We start from the raw sequence: 17643 nt of genomic DNA on the forward strand, positions 1-17643 counted from the left end.
TTCGATATAGAAATCTCATTGCAGTACAAATTCAGCAGTCCTACTATTTTCAGCAATTTCACATAATCCATCAATATATATTTTTTTCTATTTGTGACTGAATTATTGGCAATGAAACAATTACAACTTACAAATTTAGTTATATATACAGAAAAAATTACAAATCTGCAGAAACCAGGAAGATTAAGTAAATCAAGCTATGAGATTTTTGATAATCATGCATTATGTGAAATTAAGATTGTGAAAAGGTTTTTGTAGCTGATAGTGAGTATGTTTGTATTGAAAATGTCGTTAATACGACCAGGTAAATAATTATAGGTGTACTGCACAAGTCTATAACACATTATTTGAGTTACATATTTTATTTGTGAAAACAGAACTTTTTTTTAAATCGAATACTAAATTTGAGATAATTCAAATATATAGGTAAGGACTGTACATTAATTAATTTTAATCAATGTGCTTATTTTTACCCATATTAACCAAAATAAAAGTTAGTACACTAGTATACTCTGGTAAAATTTGTGGGGCGTCTTTTTGAACATAACTTCTCTATTATTATTTCCACAATATTTATTTGTTTGCAGAAGTACATGTTTTCCAACCTACTGTGGCAAGTAGAACATGATTTCTAGTTATATTTTATATCCACACATATTTATAACAACATTTGTAAACAGTTTATGTAAAATGTATCTCGTTTTATACTCCTTATGATACTGAATATTTCAAACAAATTCATTTCAGTGTTGAGGCTATCAAAACTACTCATATAAATCACTTCAGGTTACAATATTATACCTTTGGTACATTATAACTGATGAGTAATATGAATGCCTAGTCTCACAGATCTTTTCCAACACTAAAACTCATATGTGTTCGTTGACAGGAAATTTTATACCGTCCAATGACCATATTCAGCTGGACCAGGTGGATGACTACAGAAGGTCGGCTATTGACAAAATTCAAAACTGTTGTCAGATACATAACTGACCGTGTATTAGCCTTAGGCAGGAAAAGACTTGATAGTTCAAAGGCCAGTGAAAGATCGCTCTTGGCTTGGATTCTTAAAGAAAAGAATTCAGGGACGATATTTACTGACAAGGAACTTCATGATGAAGTGAGTATCCTCACCCCAGAGATGTAAGTAAATTTTCCATACTTGTTACATGTGTTACAAGAGTGACTCGTTTGTGGTATCCTTATGCATTATATGTCCAACAGGGAACAGAACTAGATATCAGAAACTATCTTTGGTAGGCTTGTAAGCAATGAACTTTCGAAAAGTTAAGGCACTATGCTTGCTATGGGGTATCAGTTGTGCTATTTAGCATGCTCCTAAGTTGCTATAGTCCAATCTCTTGTGATCCACCGACAAGTGAAGCATCCCATATGGTCAAGCAAATTAATTTGAAGGAAATGATAGCGCCATATAAATGAAAATATCTTTCTCAAAGAATAACTATTATGGATGACCCAAGTATGAAAATCGGTGTGCCACACCTTACAGTTAGATATATTAATGACAGAAGGCATTATCTATCCATAACGGAAACAAGCGGTCTCGACAACAATCGAATTGATTATCGCAACTCAGTAACACTTGAATTACCCACTACGAAAAACCACTGAACATTTAACGAATATGCAGAGGATTATAATTGTGAAATATAACCTTGGCGTGGGTTGGTGGGCATGATAACAGCATAATTATGAGAATAATTCGTGGATATGACAATGAATGCAAAAGTGATTGTTTGGTTACAGAAAGACTACGGAAAAAGGGCACAAACACCAATAAATCGCCTAAGTGCACAATGAAAGCAACTATCTGGCTGCGAAGGGTTAATACTGTGCAGCTGGCTCCTGCAGAAAATTAACTGACATCGCGTCCCTACCACATCAGCGCTTGCAACGCTGGCCAATTACTACAACATTTTTGCCAGCACAAATGTGGAAGCCAACAGCAGTAGCGACTTTGGTTATGAGTTCACCTTGCCCTCTATACTCAGTACTCAAGTGGAAACATCCTTCTATATGACAGCCAGGCTCGCCTCATCAGTTATCTTTTCTATTGCTGGCCTGTAAGTCTTCATTCCATGAACACCTAGAAGCAAGCGTTCTCTGTCTTTACGCTCTGGAACCTGGTTGTCTCTGTCAGAGCCAGAATGGCACTGCGAGGCAATGCGAGTTCCATGCAGTAAAAAATTTGTAATACTTTTACACAAACTCTTATGCTTGCAGTTTTCTTTATTACAAACCAATTGTGCTGTGGCCTGGGGATGAAGGCAGGAGAATTCTCTTAGTCTATGATATGATTATGAAGCGAACCTATCGAAAGTCTTGCATGCAGGCACACATGAGAAAATGTGTGCTCTACAGAAAATAACACTATGAGCCAATAGGTATATTTTTTTTCTGAAATTTAAACCAAAACGATCGATTGTGGTGTGGCTGCTGGTGCAACAGCGTTTCTCATGTTGGCCACTGGAAGGCTACACCTGGCTAAGATTTTTATCTTTCTAAGAAGATTCTTCGGACAATTTTATTTTTTGTCACATAGCTCCCCGTGTACATTGTTTAGAGTGCGGGGATTGTACAAAGTGTATGTGGTGTTTGCTATCTGCAGTGAAATGCAGCTCGGATCTCTTTATAAGCTCATGACTCTGGCTGTTTCTTTAAGAAAACTCATTTCTCTTCCCAGCCAGCTCTAAGTCTTTCGTCTGCAGTCTTTCAATGTAGTAAAAGAAGGGAAAAGGAGAAGTAACTGACTGCTGAGGCACTGGTGTACTGTTTTTTGTCTGCAGTGCCGTAGCAGAGCATATAATATCCTGTGTTGTGTCAGTTTTACAGAAAACCTGTCATGGAACAATGTGAAGTTCTACAATTTTTGTTAATTATGAGACAACGACGCTTGACTGTGTCATTTGCAGCTAATTAAATTGATGAGAAAAATTCGTATCACCGACGACATTTTATAGTTAACACTCAAGTGTAAAAATATGCTGTTTTAGTGATTTAAATAAAAATATTTCCCACATACTACTTCAATTAGTAAATTTTGAATTTCATTCCTTCAGCTCTTCTTTTTGGGCAAGCGTTACCTGTATCAGTAAAAATGCTATTATCACCTTTACATCCAGTCTCAGCAAGCTGCCATTGCCAGATTGTATCCACTAGCTGCGGGCCTGCTACCCACGCTACGTCAAAATGTTACCGACTTGCTGCCTTTCAACTGGTCGAACTTCCATCTGCTATTGGCTGACGACTTTGACGTTCCATAGTTCTGCCTCAGCCATACAGGTGTTCCTCTCCATCACCATCTGAGTGGGAAAATTTTCTTCCTGTCTATCATCGCCTGTGCAGGTACAACTCGCCGCAGCAAGCCCCCACTAACCATGCGGAGGACAACGATTTGATTCTGCACACACCTTGCACCGAGCTGCATGTTTGTAACAGTTGGCCCAGCTGCATGTGTTGGCTGTCGGAATCCGCCCTGCTCTGACTGTAGGGTCAGCGTTGCATGTGGGGTGCTGAACACACCACATCACTGGGCCACTATCTGCTGACCTGGTGATGCCACATATCAGCTGCGGGGGGAGGATGCTTGCTTGCCTCAACAAGTTTCGCCAACGGAGTCCAGACTGTCCCTTATGGGCGTTTGCCATCTTCTTGTACCAACATGACTGTTTTAGTTTGCTGTGGAATGAAAAGAATATTTAACATTGCCGTTTACATGTCGGAACATCAGACAACCGTCTGGTAAACACCTGTCATACCAAATGAGACCATGCTTAGGGTGGTGAAGCACAGCCCTATCTGACAACTAGCAGCTGAGTTCTGCCACTCACTGCAGCGGTCATCAACCCCGGTATCTAAAAGTGGCGCCAGAAGTGTTGCTGCCACAGACAGATGGATCGAGGATGACGTCATCAGCTCCAGCTTGTAGCATCAAGAACGCAGTGTGGTGAGTTCACTGTCTGTTCGTTGCGTTTTTTGCCTGCGCATGTCATGGAGGGTCTAGCAGATTTGTAATGGTGTTGTGCCAATTGATCTCAGATAGCCATTTGAGGTCGTGTAAAAATTTATGCTAATTTGCGACAGTTAATATGCACAATCGCTTACTCTGAATTAGCTATGTGGCGCATTGTTTTGGTATATATGAAGTACAAATGGTTCAAATGGCTCTGAGCGCTATAGGACTTAACATCTGAGGTCATCAATCCCCTAGAACTTAGAACTACTTAAACCTAACTAACCTAAGGACATCACACACATCCATGCCCGAGACAGGATTCGAACCTGCGACCGTAACAGTCTCGCGGTTCCGGACTGAAGCGCCTAGAACCGCACGCTCACCGCGGCCGGCTATAAAGTACAAAACAGCCACTTAGGAACAGACGTTGAGTAAGAGCAAGATGTGTTATAACACTTTAAGTGTTTTTCTCGTCAACACAATTTATTTTCCTATTGTCTGAGACAAAAGTTGTATAATGCCAAGGTCGGAAACGCAGCTGATACCCACTCAAGAAGCGATTGAATCTTTGATAGATTAGTCAGCTCAGTTGAAGGAAGGTAACGGAGACGTGCATAAGCAAGTAGATACATGGTACATGGAGATGTAAATGCAGCTAGTTCCCAAATAGAGGACAGAACCATGGCCAGTGTAAGCGCTCTATTTTGGTCTAGCTGCAGCCTGTTTGCTTAATCCTCTTCAGACTAGACATCTGAGGATGTGTTGGCATTTATAGACGGTATATTAGCAGCTATATGTCGCGGTTTCTAGACAAATGAACAGTTGTTACAAATGACCAAATTGCAAAGACTTACGTATCACAAGGACTTAAGAAATGCGCTTACATTCGAGCAGCTTAAAGAAGGTCTCGTACACTGCTATATGAAGGAAAATAACTCTATATTCTGTCCTAAACAGCTGAGTGGGGTGCTCTGGAGGCGAAATGAATCAAGGTAAATTTTGTCGGCAGAATAAGACAGATTAATGCTAACAGCTATGAGTTGACAGAAGCGAAGAAAGTCACTTTCCAGGAAGTGCAGCATAGCGCAGGGCATTGCGTGCTTTCCTAAAAGACTACCACCGAATATGTCACGGAGGGTACATACAAGAAACCCAAACGATCGGTCTAACGCTATCAGGGTGCAGCAAACAAGGAGTATCTTCCGTGTCGATGTAATGCATTGCTGTTGTGGGCGTTAAGGTACAACGACAGACAGAGTCGCCTGACACTATGTAAAGGATGTGGAGTGGTTTGGTAGTGAGAGCAGGATCGTCGAAACAAGAAGCAAAATCGGCAACGACGAGGTAATCAAGTCCTTAAACACCAGTGCCAATTCCCAGTTTCGCCATATGACGCTCCCAATAAATTTCAGTGCTGCGAATACTTTTGCAGAGGAGACGTTAGAGAGCGGAAGTCATTATTAGGCACAGGGGCTCATATGACAAGTCTTGGCCTCTTGTGTAAGAGGCGGTTTAATCCTGCACATTACAGGTTACATGGCATAGGGACTAATAGTGCAGAATCGCTTGGCTCCGTGATATTAGGTTTCCACGTTGGAGAAAAACTGTTGTGAGAGAGTATGGCAGTTCTGCAGTGTACGTCGCGATCGGAGGGTTAGATTTTGCTGTACTATACGAGGTGCATTCAAGTTCTAAGGCCTCCGATTTTTTTTCTAATTAACTACTTGCCCGAAATCGATGAAAATGGCGTTACTTCTCGACGTAATCGCCCTGCAGACGTACACATTTTTCACAACGCTGACGCCATGATTCCATGGCAGCGGCGAAGGCTTCTTTAGGAGTCTGTTTTGACCACTGGAAAATCGCTGAGGCAATAGCAGCACGGCTGGTGAATGTGCGGCCACGGAGAGTGTCTTTCATTGTTGGAAAAAGCCAAAAGTCACTAGGAGCCAGGTCAGGTGAGTAGGGAGCACGAGGAAACATTTCAAAGTTGTTATCACGAAGAAACTGTTGCGTAACGTTAGCTCGATGTGCGGGCGCGTTGTCTTGGTGAAACAGCACACACGAAGCCCTTCCCGGACGTTTTTGTTGCAGTGCAGGAAGGAATTTGTTCTTCAAAACATTTTCGTAGGATGCACCTGTTACCGTAGTGCCCTTTGGAACAAAATGGGTAAGGATTACGCCCTCGCTGTCTCAGAACATGGACACCATCATTTTTCCAGCACTGGCGGTTACCCGAAATTTTTTTGGTGGCGGTGAATCTGTGTGCTTCCATTGAGCTGACTGGCACTTTGTTTCTGGATTGAAAAATGGCATCCGCGTCTCATCCATTGTCACAACCGACGAAAAGAAAGTCCCATTCGTGCTGTCGTTGCGCATCAACATTGCTTGGCAACATGCCATACGGGCAGCCATGTGGTCGTCCGTCAGCATTCGTGGCACCCACCTGGATGACACTTTTCGCATTTTCAGGTCGTCATGCAGGATTGTGTGCACAGAGCCCACAGAAATGCCAACTCTGGAGGCGATCTGTTCAACAGTCATTTGGCGATACCCCAAAACAATTCTCTCCACTTTCTCGATCATGTCGTCAGACCGGCTTGTGCAAGCCCGAGGTTGTTTCGGTTTGTTGTCACATGATGTTCTGCCTTCATTAAACTGTCGCACCCACGAACGCACTTTCGACAAATCCATAACTCCATCACCACATGTCTCCTTCAACTGTTGATGAATTTCAATTGGTTTCACACCACGTAAATTCAGAAAACGAATGATTGCACGCTGTTCAAGTAAGGAAAACGTCGCCATTTTAAGTATTTAAAACAGTTCTCATTCTCGCCGCTGGCGGTAAAATTCCATCCGCCGTATGGTGCTGCCATCTCTGCGACGTATTGACAATGAACGGGGCCTCATTTTAAAACAATGCGCATGTTTCTATCTCTTTCCAGTCCGGAGAAAAAAAATCGGAGGCCTTAGAACTTGAATGCACCTTGTACTTAATTCGGAAGACTACGGGCGTCTGAAGGTTTACATCCTGACACCAATCACTTTATCTTGTAATCCATTCACTTGTCTACCTGATTATGTGTCTGCTAAAACAGGGACCAAAACGTTTCCATTACACGTTGATCGAATAGAATTCCTTCAACAATCATTGTACACTTCACCTCCAGCTCTTCTTTAAACACCGAGCGAGGTGGCGCAGTGGTTAGACACTGGACTCGCATTCGGGAGGACGACGGTTCAATCCCGCGTCCGGCCATCCTGATTTAGGTTTTCCGTGATTTCCCTAAATCACTCCAGGCAAATGCCGGGATGGTTCCTCTGAAAGGGCACGGCCGACTTCCTTCCCCATCCTTCCCTAATCCGATGAGACCGATGACCACGCTGTCTGGTCTCCTTCCCCAACCAACCAACCAACCAATCTTCTTTAAAGAGGTCACAGAAATCATAGATCATTAAAAAGCAACAGCTTTACCGGCTATGACTATTTCTTCCAAAGTACTAAAATTTTGTTCTTACTCGGTTACGACGATCTTGATTAACATTTTAAATCAATCGATGAATCAAAGTGTATTTCCAGAAAGACCAAACCTATCGGTAGTGACACCAACATTTCGGCTGTCTTCCTATCCTTGGGACGCTATCTGTACTTGTATTTCATATGTTGATCAACGAATTGGACCACTGGGAAGGAGGCGCATTGGACACGAGTTGTCGACCTAGGTAGATACCACACAAAATACACGTCTGGACAAACCCCCTGCATAAATGCCACATAGTTGCAAATGAAGCCCTGAGTTACTTAAAATCTAATTGCGTACTCAAGGTCAAAGTGCGATAGCGTCTACAACTGTTAATATCAAACACCATCAAAACATTCACAACAATGTTTCACTGAATAAACAGCTTATCACTTTCATAAAAAGGGCTTCCAATCCCCTTCCGTCCGTGAATGCGCTGCAACGTACGAATATGTTCCAGAAAGCAGCGTGCGAAAATTCGATTTTTCAGGGGTCTTATATCGGGTTGTATTGGTAACAGAGATAAGAGCTTAAATATTTTAGGTAGCCCTTGAACTAGCGACCATCTGTGTAGCTGTCGGAAGAACGAACATACTGTAGCCGCCTTAGAGGTTTTTTTTTTTTGCCTTAGGTGTGGTCTAGGGTGGAGCTTAGGTGGCTTGTAAAAGTACCTTTTATTCATGGGCGGTTCCTGAGAAAACCACGGAAGAACTTGATTTTTGTGTACCAAAAGTACCAATACTTCTAAAATTTCTGTTCATAGCACATCCTCGAAGATCTTAAGATGATGTTCTCGGGGAAATTTGACAATTTTTTCGATATCATAATTCGTCACCGAGATCCAGGTGTTCAAAGTTGCCCTACTTATGCAGAACACCGTGAACACCGATTTTTAGGCTTTTTGCATCATGGATAGCAATTATCTAAATAAATAACCATAGAAAATGACTCAGATCTGAACCATACCGTATACACCATTTTTCACATTTACGAAAACATTTATACATTAACAAGATATACCCAGATCCATGAGTTTTAGGTACCAAAAGTACGAATTGTGGGGATAGTCACTGCTGGAATTTCTCTTCATGGCAGATCGTCGAAATTTCAACGAAACATCCTGAAGATGATGTTCTCGGGGAACCATGAAACTTTTTTTTCGATATCATTATCAGTTACCGAGATGAAGAGGTAAAGTTACCATACTTGTGTACGAAGAATATGCATGTGATATCCGGTCTGAGGTGAATTCTAGTTGTGACTAATAAAGTGAACACATGGCAAGGGTTCTGGGGTTATTGCAACGGTTGTGAGGTCACCAAACTGTGACCTCATTCCTCTACCAGTAAAAACTTGTGACACCCTGTCACTCTTTAACGGGAACTTCACGCCTATACACGCTGTCCTGATCTGGAAATTATTCGATGACAGTGAAAGTAATTTACAAGAAAATACTTTGTCACACGAAATTGTTCGTACTAGCAAATCAAAGACCGCATTTTTTGGTATACTCTAGCTGTTGCCTAAAAATATTGTGCATTTTTACTTAAAGTAGTATAAAGTGAAATTGCGTTGGAGGGGAGACGATTTTGTGTTAACCTTATACACTCCTGGAAATGGAAAAAAGAACACATTGACACCGGTGTGTCAGACCCACCATACTTGCTCCGGACACTGTGAGAGGGCTGTACAAGCAATGATCACACGCACGGCACAGCGGACACACCAGGAACCGCGGTGTTGGCCGTCGAATGGCGCTAGCTGCGCAGCATTTGTGCACCGCCGCCGTCAGTGTCAGCCAGTTTGCCGTGGCATACGGAGCTCCATCGCAGTCTTTAACACTGGTAGCATGCCGCGACAGCGTGGACGTGAACCGTATGTGCAGTTGACGGACTTTGAGCGAGGGCGTATAGTGGGCATGCGGGAGGCCGGGTGGACGTACCGCCGAATTGCTCAACACGTGGGGCGTGAGGTCTCCACAATACATCGATGTTGTCGCCAGTGGTCGGCGGAAGGTGCACGTGCCCGTCGACCTGGGACCGGACCGCAGCGACGCACGGATGCACGCCAAGACCGTAGGATCCTACGCAGTGCCGTAGGGGACCGCACCGCCACTTGCCAGCAAATTAGGGACACTGTTGCTCCTGGGGTATAGGCGAGGACCATTCGCAACCGTCTCCATGAAGCTGGGCTACGGTCCCGCACACCGTTAGGCCGTCTTCCGCTCACGCCCCAACATCGTGCAGCCCGCCTCCAGTGGTGTCGCGACAGGCGTGAATGGAGGGACGAATGGAGAACTGTCGTCTTCAGCGATGAGAGTCGCTTCTGCCTTGGTGCCAATGATGGTCGTACGCGTGTTTGGGGCCGTGCAGGTGAGCGCCACAATCAGGACTGCATACGACCGAGGCACACAGGGCCAACACCCGGCACATGGTGTGGGGAGCGATCTCCTACACTGGCCGTACACAACTGGTGATCGTCGAGGGGACACTGAATAGTGCACGGTACATCCAAACCGTCATCGAACCCATCGTTCTACCATTCCTAGACCGGCAAGGGAACTTGCTGTTCCAACAGGACAATGCACGTCCGCATGTATCCCGTGCCACCCAACGTGCTCTAGAAGGTGTAAGTCAACTACCCTGGCCAGCGAGATCTCCGGATCTGTCCCCCATTGAGCATGTTTGGGACTGGATGAAGCGTCGTCTCGCGCGGTCTGCACGTCCAGCACGAACGCTGGTCCAACTGAGGCGCCAGGTGGAAATGGCATGGCAAGCCGTTCCACAGGACTACATCCAGCATCTCTACGATCGTCTCCATGGGAGAATAGCAGCCTGCATTGCTGCGAAAGGTGGATATACACTGTACTAGTGCCGACATTGAGCATGCTCTGTTGCCTGTGTCTATGTGCCTGTGGTTCTGTCAGTGTGATCATGTGATGTATCTGACCCCAGGAATGTGTCAATAAAGTTTCCCCTTCCTGGGACAATGAATTCACGGTGTTCTTATTTCAATTTCCAGGAGTGTATTTTACAATTTTGTTGCTTATACACTGAGGAGCCAAAGAAACTGGTACACCTGCCTAATATCGTATAGGGCCCTCGCGAGCATGGAAAAATGCCGCAACTCGACATGGCATGGCATAGACTCGACTAATGTCTTAAATAGTGCTGGAGGCAAATGACACCATGAATCCCACAAGGCTGTCCATAAATCCATAAGAGTGCGAGGGCGTGGAGATTTCTTCTGAACAGTACGTTGTAGGGCATACCAGATATGCTCAATAATGTTCATGTCTGGAGAGGTCGGTGGCCAGCAGAAGTGTTTAAATTCAGAAGAGTGATCGTGGAACAACTCTGTAGCAGTTCTGGACATGTGGTGTGTCGAATTGTTCTGCTGGAATTGCCGAAGTACGTCGGAATGGACAATGGACATGAAAGGATGTAGGTGGTCAGACAAGATGCTTACATACGCGTCTCCTGTCAAGAGTCGTATCTAGACGTATCAGGAGCCCCATATCCCTCAAACCACAAACGTCCCACATCATTACAGAGCCTCCACCAGGTTGAAAAGTCCCCTGTTGACATACAGGCCCATGGACTCATGAGGTTGTCTCCATATGCGTACACGTCCATACGCTAGATACAATTTGAAACGAGACTCGTCCGACCAGGCAGCATGTTTCCAGTCATCAATAGCCTATGTAACTGTTGACGGGCCCAGGAGGGGCGTAAAGCTTTGCGACGTGCAGTCATCGATGGTACACGAGAGGGTCTTCGGCTGCGAAAGCCCATATCGATGACGTTTCGTTGAATGGTTCGCACGCTGACACATGTTGACGGCCCAGCGTTGAAATCTGCAGCAATATACGGAAGGGTTGCACTTCTGCCACGTTGAACGATTGTCTTCAGTCGTCGTTGGTCCCGTTCTTGCAGGATCTTTTTCCAGCTGCACTGATGCTGGAGATTTGATGATTTACCTGATTCCTAATATTCACGCTACACTCGTGAAATGCTCGTACTGGAAAATCCCCACTTCATTGCTACCTCGAGGATGCTGTGTCCCATCGCTCGTGCGCCGACTATAGCACCACGTTCAAACTCACTTACATCCTTATAACCTGCTATTTTAGCAGCAGTAACCAATCTAACAACTGCTCCAGGCATTTGTTGTTTTACATAAGCGTTGTCGACCGCAACGCCGTATTCTCCCTGTTTACATATCTCTGTATTTGAATACGCGTGCCATTACCAGTTTCTTTGGCTTCTCAGGGTATGTGTCAAAGTATGTACAAGTGTTGCGGTACATAAACAGTCAAAACTTTACTCACTTACGAAGTTCGTTTTATATAAGCAAGACACCCTGCTGTAACAGGGAAAACAAGGGAACCAGCTGAAACATCCTCCTGTCGAAACACAGAAAAGTCTTTTAAAACTGTCAGAAAAATGGGGAACCAACCGCCTCAATCCACGTTCCGCCTTCCTCCCAAAAACTGTGACTTGCGAACATATTTGCGCTTTCTTGTGCTAAAAGAAAGTATGAGAAATCAAATAATGGAGAAAGAAATAGCAGACAGTGCCAGTAGGAGAGAAAGAGAGAGGAGACAGTGATGGTGGGAGAGAGAAAGTGGCAGTGAAAGCGATATGAATGAATTCAAGGGCAATAGAAGCCAAAGATATTGGAGGTAGTGATGGCCAGTGATTGACAGTGGCCGTGAAAGAGGCAGGTGGATGGAGGTAGTGGGGGAAAAAGGAAGAGGAGACAACGGAAATGAAAAAGAGACTTGAGCCAAGACCATACATAGCCTAGTGGGGTCTTCCCCCCCACTCCCCACCCCCCACCCCCCGCCAACACGCCTCTCCCCGTCCCCCTCATCCCACCCCCATCCCACAGACTGGAGAACTTTAAAACTAGAAAATTTGCCTACCTTCCGACATCTCCTGTATCTTTGTGTCAAAATTTCTAAAGGTGAAAACCCGAGCATACCATCTCCAAAGACACACGTGAAGACGAGACAGTGGTGGCTGCACAGAAACAAAGCAGACTGTAAGTGAGAAATAAAGAAAGAGAGAGTGTCAGTGCGAGTGAAAAAGATTGAGACAAAGACGATGACAGTAGAATAGAGAGACAGTGAAAGTGGTAGAAAGGACGAGTGAGAATAAAGGGATGAAGACAGTGATAGTTGGAGAAACAGACTGGAGAAAGTGGTAATGGGACAAAAGGGAGACAGTGGGAGAAAGACATTTATAGACAGTGGCAGTAAGGGTAATGCCGAGTACGAAGGCTTCACTACAAAGACTGGGTAAAGGCGTTTAGAATTTCTGTGTTAAGACAGTGAGAACATGTTCACATGTCAAAAATTTTAGAGAGGAATGTGGGACGAGAATTGGGGCTGGTGGTTCCTTACTTCTCTGTCAGTATCTTTTTAAAGAGGGGCAAATTTGGCTTTCTGTGCTCCTGTAGGAACATTTTTAATCTGGTTAAAAATGCCTCAAATCAGTTGTGCGTTCAGACAGGCGGGAACCCATCCCATCAATTCATCTAAACGCTTCTCTTCAAATACGAACCACCATCAAAATTGATTTAAGAACATATCACTGTATTTTCACTGTATTTATACAGCAGTGCGCCACTACGATTCCCTAACCTGAGTTGACAATCAAGTTACAATTATGTCCTTCAGAAACAGTCGTGTCTTGCCGCGTATATCTTTATAACACCAGCTGCAACTTAGACCTCTTTTATTAGACAATATTTTAAATAAACTCAGAGTACAGCCGCCGAGGTCGTTTTCTCGTTGGCGGCTGCCCGCTGTTAATGGTCTCGTCAAACGATCGGCGTGCAAACAGCGGCGTGGAGTTGTTTACATCGCTCGTTCTGCAGCATTTTTAACTACGATTAGGCCTAGAAATTGCCCCCATTATGGACGGTGGTTGTGTTCTTAGCTGCCTCGACATTAAACAACAACCCTGGACAACTAGACCGGTAGTTTACCTAGGTAAATTAATACAGTCATTATAAGCGTGCCGTTACAGCATAAAAAAAGGAGATGAGCATGGGCTCTCTCATCATGGACCAATCTCCTTCCTTTCTGTGTTTTCGAAAACTTTTATATAGTAGCTTAGAATATTTAACTACCTTTGAGGGAGTAAACTTTTAAAAACAGCTCAATTTGGCTTCTGGAAATTAGTGAAACAAAGACTTTTCTTTTTTACGTTCTTCTGGGTCCACAGCGTGATATAAGTCTTGTAACAAAATTAAATATACACTGACGGAAAGAAAAATTAGTACACCCTTTTAAAGGTTTCCAGTTGACTGAAGATTTAATGTTGCGACAATGTACATGGAGTACATGAAATGATACATTTACAGATCAATACCAAAAGCGGTTCTAAGGCATCAGGTATCGACCTATGCTGAAACACCCATATTAGTATACTGTGTAGCCTCCACAGGTGGCAATACAGACGCTGACTCTGGCATTCAGTCGATCGTACAGATGGAGGATACTGTCCTGGGGTACATTATGCCACGCCTGCCCGACCTGTTCACATAGTTCTGTAACAGTTTCAGGTTGAGAAGACGCTTCAGTCAATTCTCGTCCCATCGTATCCCACACGTGCTCGATTGGAGCCAACTCCGGAAATCGTGCTGGCCACGGAAACTGCTGTACGTCTTGCAGAACACGTTGAGTTTCACAGGCAGTGTGTGGGTGAGCATTATCCTGTTTGAACAACGCGTTCTCTTCCTGTTGCGAGATAGGCAAAAGAAGGGGTCTAACTAGGGTGACCAACTTTTCTAAATGAAAATAGGGAGATTCTTATATCCTTGACAAAAATAAGAGAGATTAACAGCACGGTAAAATTTCGCAAAAAACCAAAGCAGTATTTGTGAAAGTAGGCTATTTATTTACACATCACAATTACTTATACATATTTTGCAACATTTTGCCTCAGTCAGTAGTTTTACATGAATTTTAGAAAATTCAAGGAATTCACTACACGAATAAGGAAAATTCATGACAACTTGTAGTTAAGATTTGATGAAGTTTGTGCTACCTCTGTTCCTTACATCAGTTCACTTATTATTCATAAGAGAAAATACTCTCCCAGTGAGAGCATTACTTCCTAGTATACTCATAAAAAAAACAAACCAGCTTACCCAAGTTATCAAAATTAACATTATTTGATTTCAAAGTTGTAAAAACCTGTATCCATTTCCGGCTAACATTACCATCTAAAGAGACAGCACATTTAATTGTATCATTAGAACTACAAAACTCCTCACATAATTCATCTTCATTAATACAATCCAGCTTAAGATATTCTACAACTTCATGCATGTCATTGAATGTCAATTCCCTTTTTAGACATAGTGGGATTAAACTTTTTAAACTATTAACAAATTTACTACCTAAGTAAGAATATAAACAATCATAGAATTCAATGAAGCTGTTCTCACTACTAGATTTCAAATTTAAATCAAGAACAGAGGCTAATAATTGATGAGTACCACTACAAAAAACCTATCTTCCTTTCTCTATCTAATTTTACGAATTAGTAAGTTTATAGCTTCATGAGATTCCATAATGCTAAGGTCGGAATTATCCAAATACTTTGCTTTTTGAATGAAAACATTTCCAATATTCACAAAAAACTAATATAAGCTTGAACAGTTGTTTCTACTTCCGTATTTCATTGCAAAAAGACTTTTTCAGAACTTTAGGACAGTCTGATTCATCTATGCTTTTAAAACAGTTTTTTATAGGCTCCCCATTTTTGAAAGCCTTTCTACAGCAGGAGTGAGAGATAACCATCTAGTATTCACATGTCGCAAGATTTCAGACCATTCCATATCAACAAATTCAAAAAACGATTTTACGTTTCCCTTCGTTTGGCAGAACAGGAAAAGTGACTATATATTTTTAACACCAACACTCAACATCTACATATTGTAAGCAGTTGAAAGCACATTTCATTGCATTATAAAGTACATGAAGTATGACAATTGGAAACATTTTCCTGTTTAGGTGATTGGAGGCATCTGTTGCTAAAGAAAAGAACATGAAACACTTCTTGGGGTCATTTAAAACTTCCAGAAAATGGGGCCAGTACGTTCATTATCATCATTTCAGCTTTAGTTCGTCCGCAAGATATTTTCTTTGACACATTAGATTCACTGTACACGTTTTTCGAAGGTTTGATAGCACAGTCGAACCTCCTATATATATATATATATATATATATATATATATATATATATATATATATATATATATATATTACCGTTCTTGGTGCTGTAAACAGTCGTTCTTGCCGCCATGCGTGATGCTAAACTCCCGTTTGCAAATTTAGCAGTTTGCTTTATAAGCATTTGACCGTGCTGGTCCATTCCAGGAATATAAAGCTTTCCATTTCGCAAGATATGTACACATATACCTTGTTTTCTTTTTTGGTGGCGTTTTAGCTTCGTCTTCGCTGCCCATCACAAAATCGTGAACAAGTTAACGTCGATTCACAGTAAGCACTGGCACAGAAACAAAGTCACATCTAACCGCCAAGCGTCGGACGATCATTTGAAAGATATCGATAGACCTAATGTCGACATCTATGGTCGAAGGTCGATATAGAATTAGTTGTCTCTGGTGTCTACCAACGAATCCTGAAAGTGCGTGCAAAATTTAAATGATTGAAAAATATCTTTACATACCGGTACGTGATAAGAAAAATAAAGTTAAAAACGGGAGATAAACGGCCACTGAACCTGAAAAGACGGGAGCCGGGAGATTATGAAAAAATGTCTCTAAATACGGGAGATCCTGGGAAATACGGGAGAGTTGGTCACCATAGGTCTAACAGTATTCTGCGCATACCGACTGCTCGTTAGCGCACACTCCAGAAACACCAAAGGTGAACGAGAGTTGTAGCTGATCGCACTTCAGACCATAAGGCCTGTGGTGCGGCGACTGTGTCTTGGACGAATACACTCTGTGAGACAGCGCTACTCATCAGGTCTACGTCATACACTCAAACGACCGTTATTTGCTTGTACTAGTGGAGCCGTGCACTTCGATGCTGTGACGTCATTGGAAGACGAGCTAGAGGAGTTCACGCTCGTAGTCCCACTGCTAATAAACGGTTCGCAACAGTTCGTGTAACACGTCTGGGCTCACAAGCCTCTTTGTTTGAGCTGTGGTAGCGCACGATCTGCCACTGCCGCCCTTACAATACGGCGATCCTGATGCACATCTGAGCTGCGTGGACGTCCAGAATATCGTCTGCAGGTGTGAGGATGTTCACACGATCTCTGAAACCAGCGACTTTGCACAACTGATGCAGCATGCCCAACTTGTGCGGCAAGTCTCCGAAAGGAACATCCCACCACTCAGAATGCCGCAATTTGACCTCTTTCAAAATCACTCAGTTGCTTGTGGGATGTACAAGTGCGACTCCGTGGCATGGCTACCTTCTTGGTTCACACGTCTGCATCACACTGGCTGTGAGCATTCCCTATTAAACGGTACACCAAATGGCGCTGTGGTAGCTATCCCATTATGCTATTCCTAACAGTTGTCTGTACAAAAATGAATACAAACGTCTCAAAAAAGAGATCGACAGGAAGTGCAAAAAGGCTAAGCAGGGATGACTGGAGGACAAATGTAAGAATGTAGAGGCTTATCTCACTAGGGGGTAAGATAGATACTGCCTACAGGAAAATTAAAGAGACCTAAGGAGAGAATAAAACCGCTTGTATGAATATCAAGAGCTCAGATCGAAACCCAGTTCTAAGCAAAGAAGGGAAAGCAGAAAGGTGGAAGGATTATATACACGGTCTATACAAGGGCGATGTACTTGAGGACAATATTATGGAAATGGAAGAGGATGTAGATGACGATGAAATGGGAGATATGATACTGCGTGAAGAGTTTGACAGAGCATTGAAAGAAGGCCCCGGGAGTAGACAACATTCCATTAGAACTAATGATAGCCTTGGGAGAGCCAGTCCTGACAAAACTCTACCATCTGGTGAGCAACATGTATGAGACAGGCGATAAACCCTCAGACTTCAAGAAGAATATAATAATTCCAATCCCAAAGAAAGCAGGTTTTGACAGATGTGAAAATTACCGAACTATCAGTTTAA

The 17643-nt window shown here is 43.1% G+C and overlaps 1 protein-coding gene across 1 annotated transcript in view; it reads left to right on the forward strand.

Annotated features, from left to right (window-relative positions):
* The first annotated feature begins 996 nt into the window (after nucleotides 1–996).
* The window catches only part of LOC126092879 (cytochrome P450 4c3-like), a 44956-nt gene continuing 28309 nt past the window's right edge, over nucleotides 997–17643 (forward strand). Inside the window, exon 1 of the mRNA XM_049908610.1 lies at nucleotides 997–1120. The gene's annotated coding sequence lies outside the window, so the exon portion shown is untranslated. The remainder of the gene's footprint in view (nucleotides 1121–17643) is intronic.

The sequence above is a fragment of the Schistocerca cancellata genome, chromosome 7 (assembly GCF_023864275.1).
Source record: "Schistocerca cancellata isolate TAMUIC-IGC-003103 chromosome 7, iqSchCanc2.1, whole genome shotgun sequence".
Taxonomy (NCBI): domain Eukaryota; kingdom Metazoa; phylum Arthropoda; class Insecta; order Orthoptera; family Acrididae; genus Schistocerca; species Schistocerca cancellata.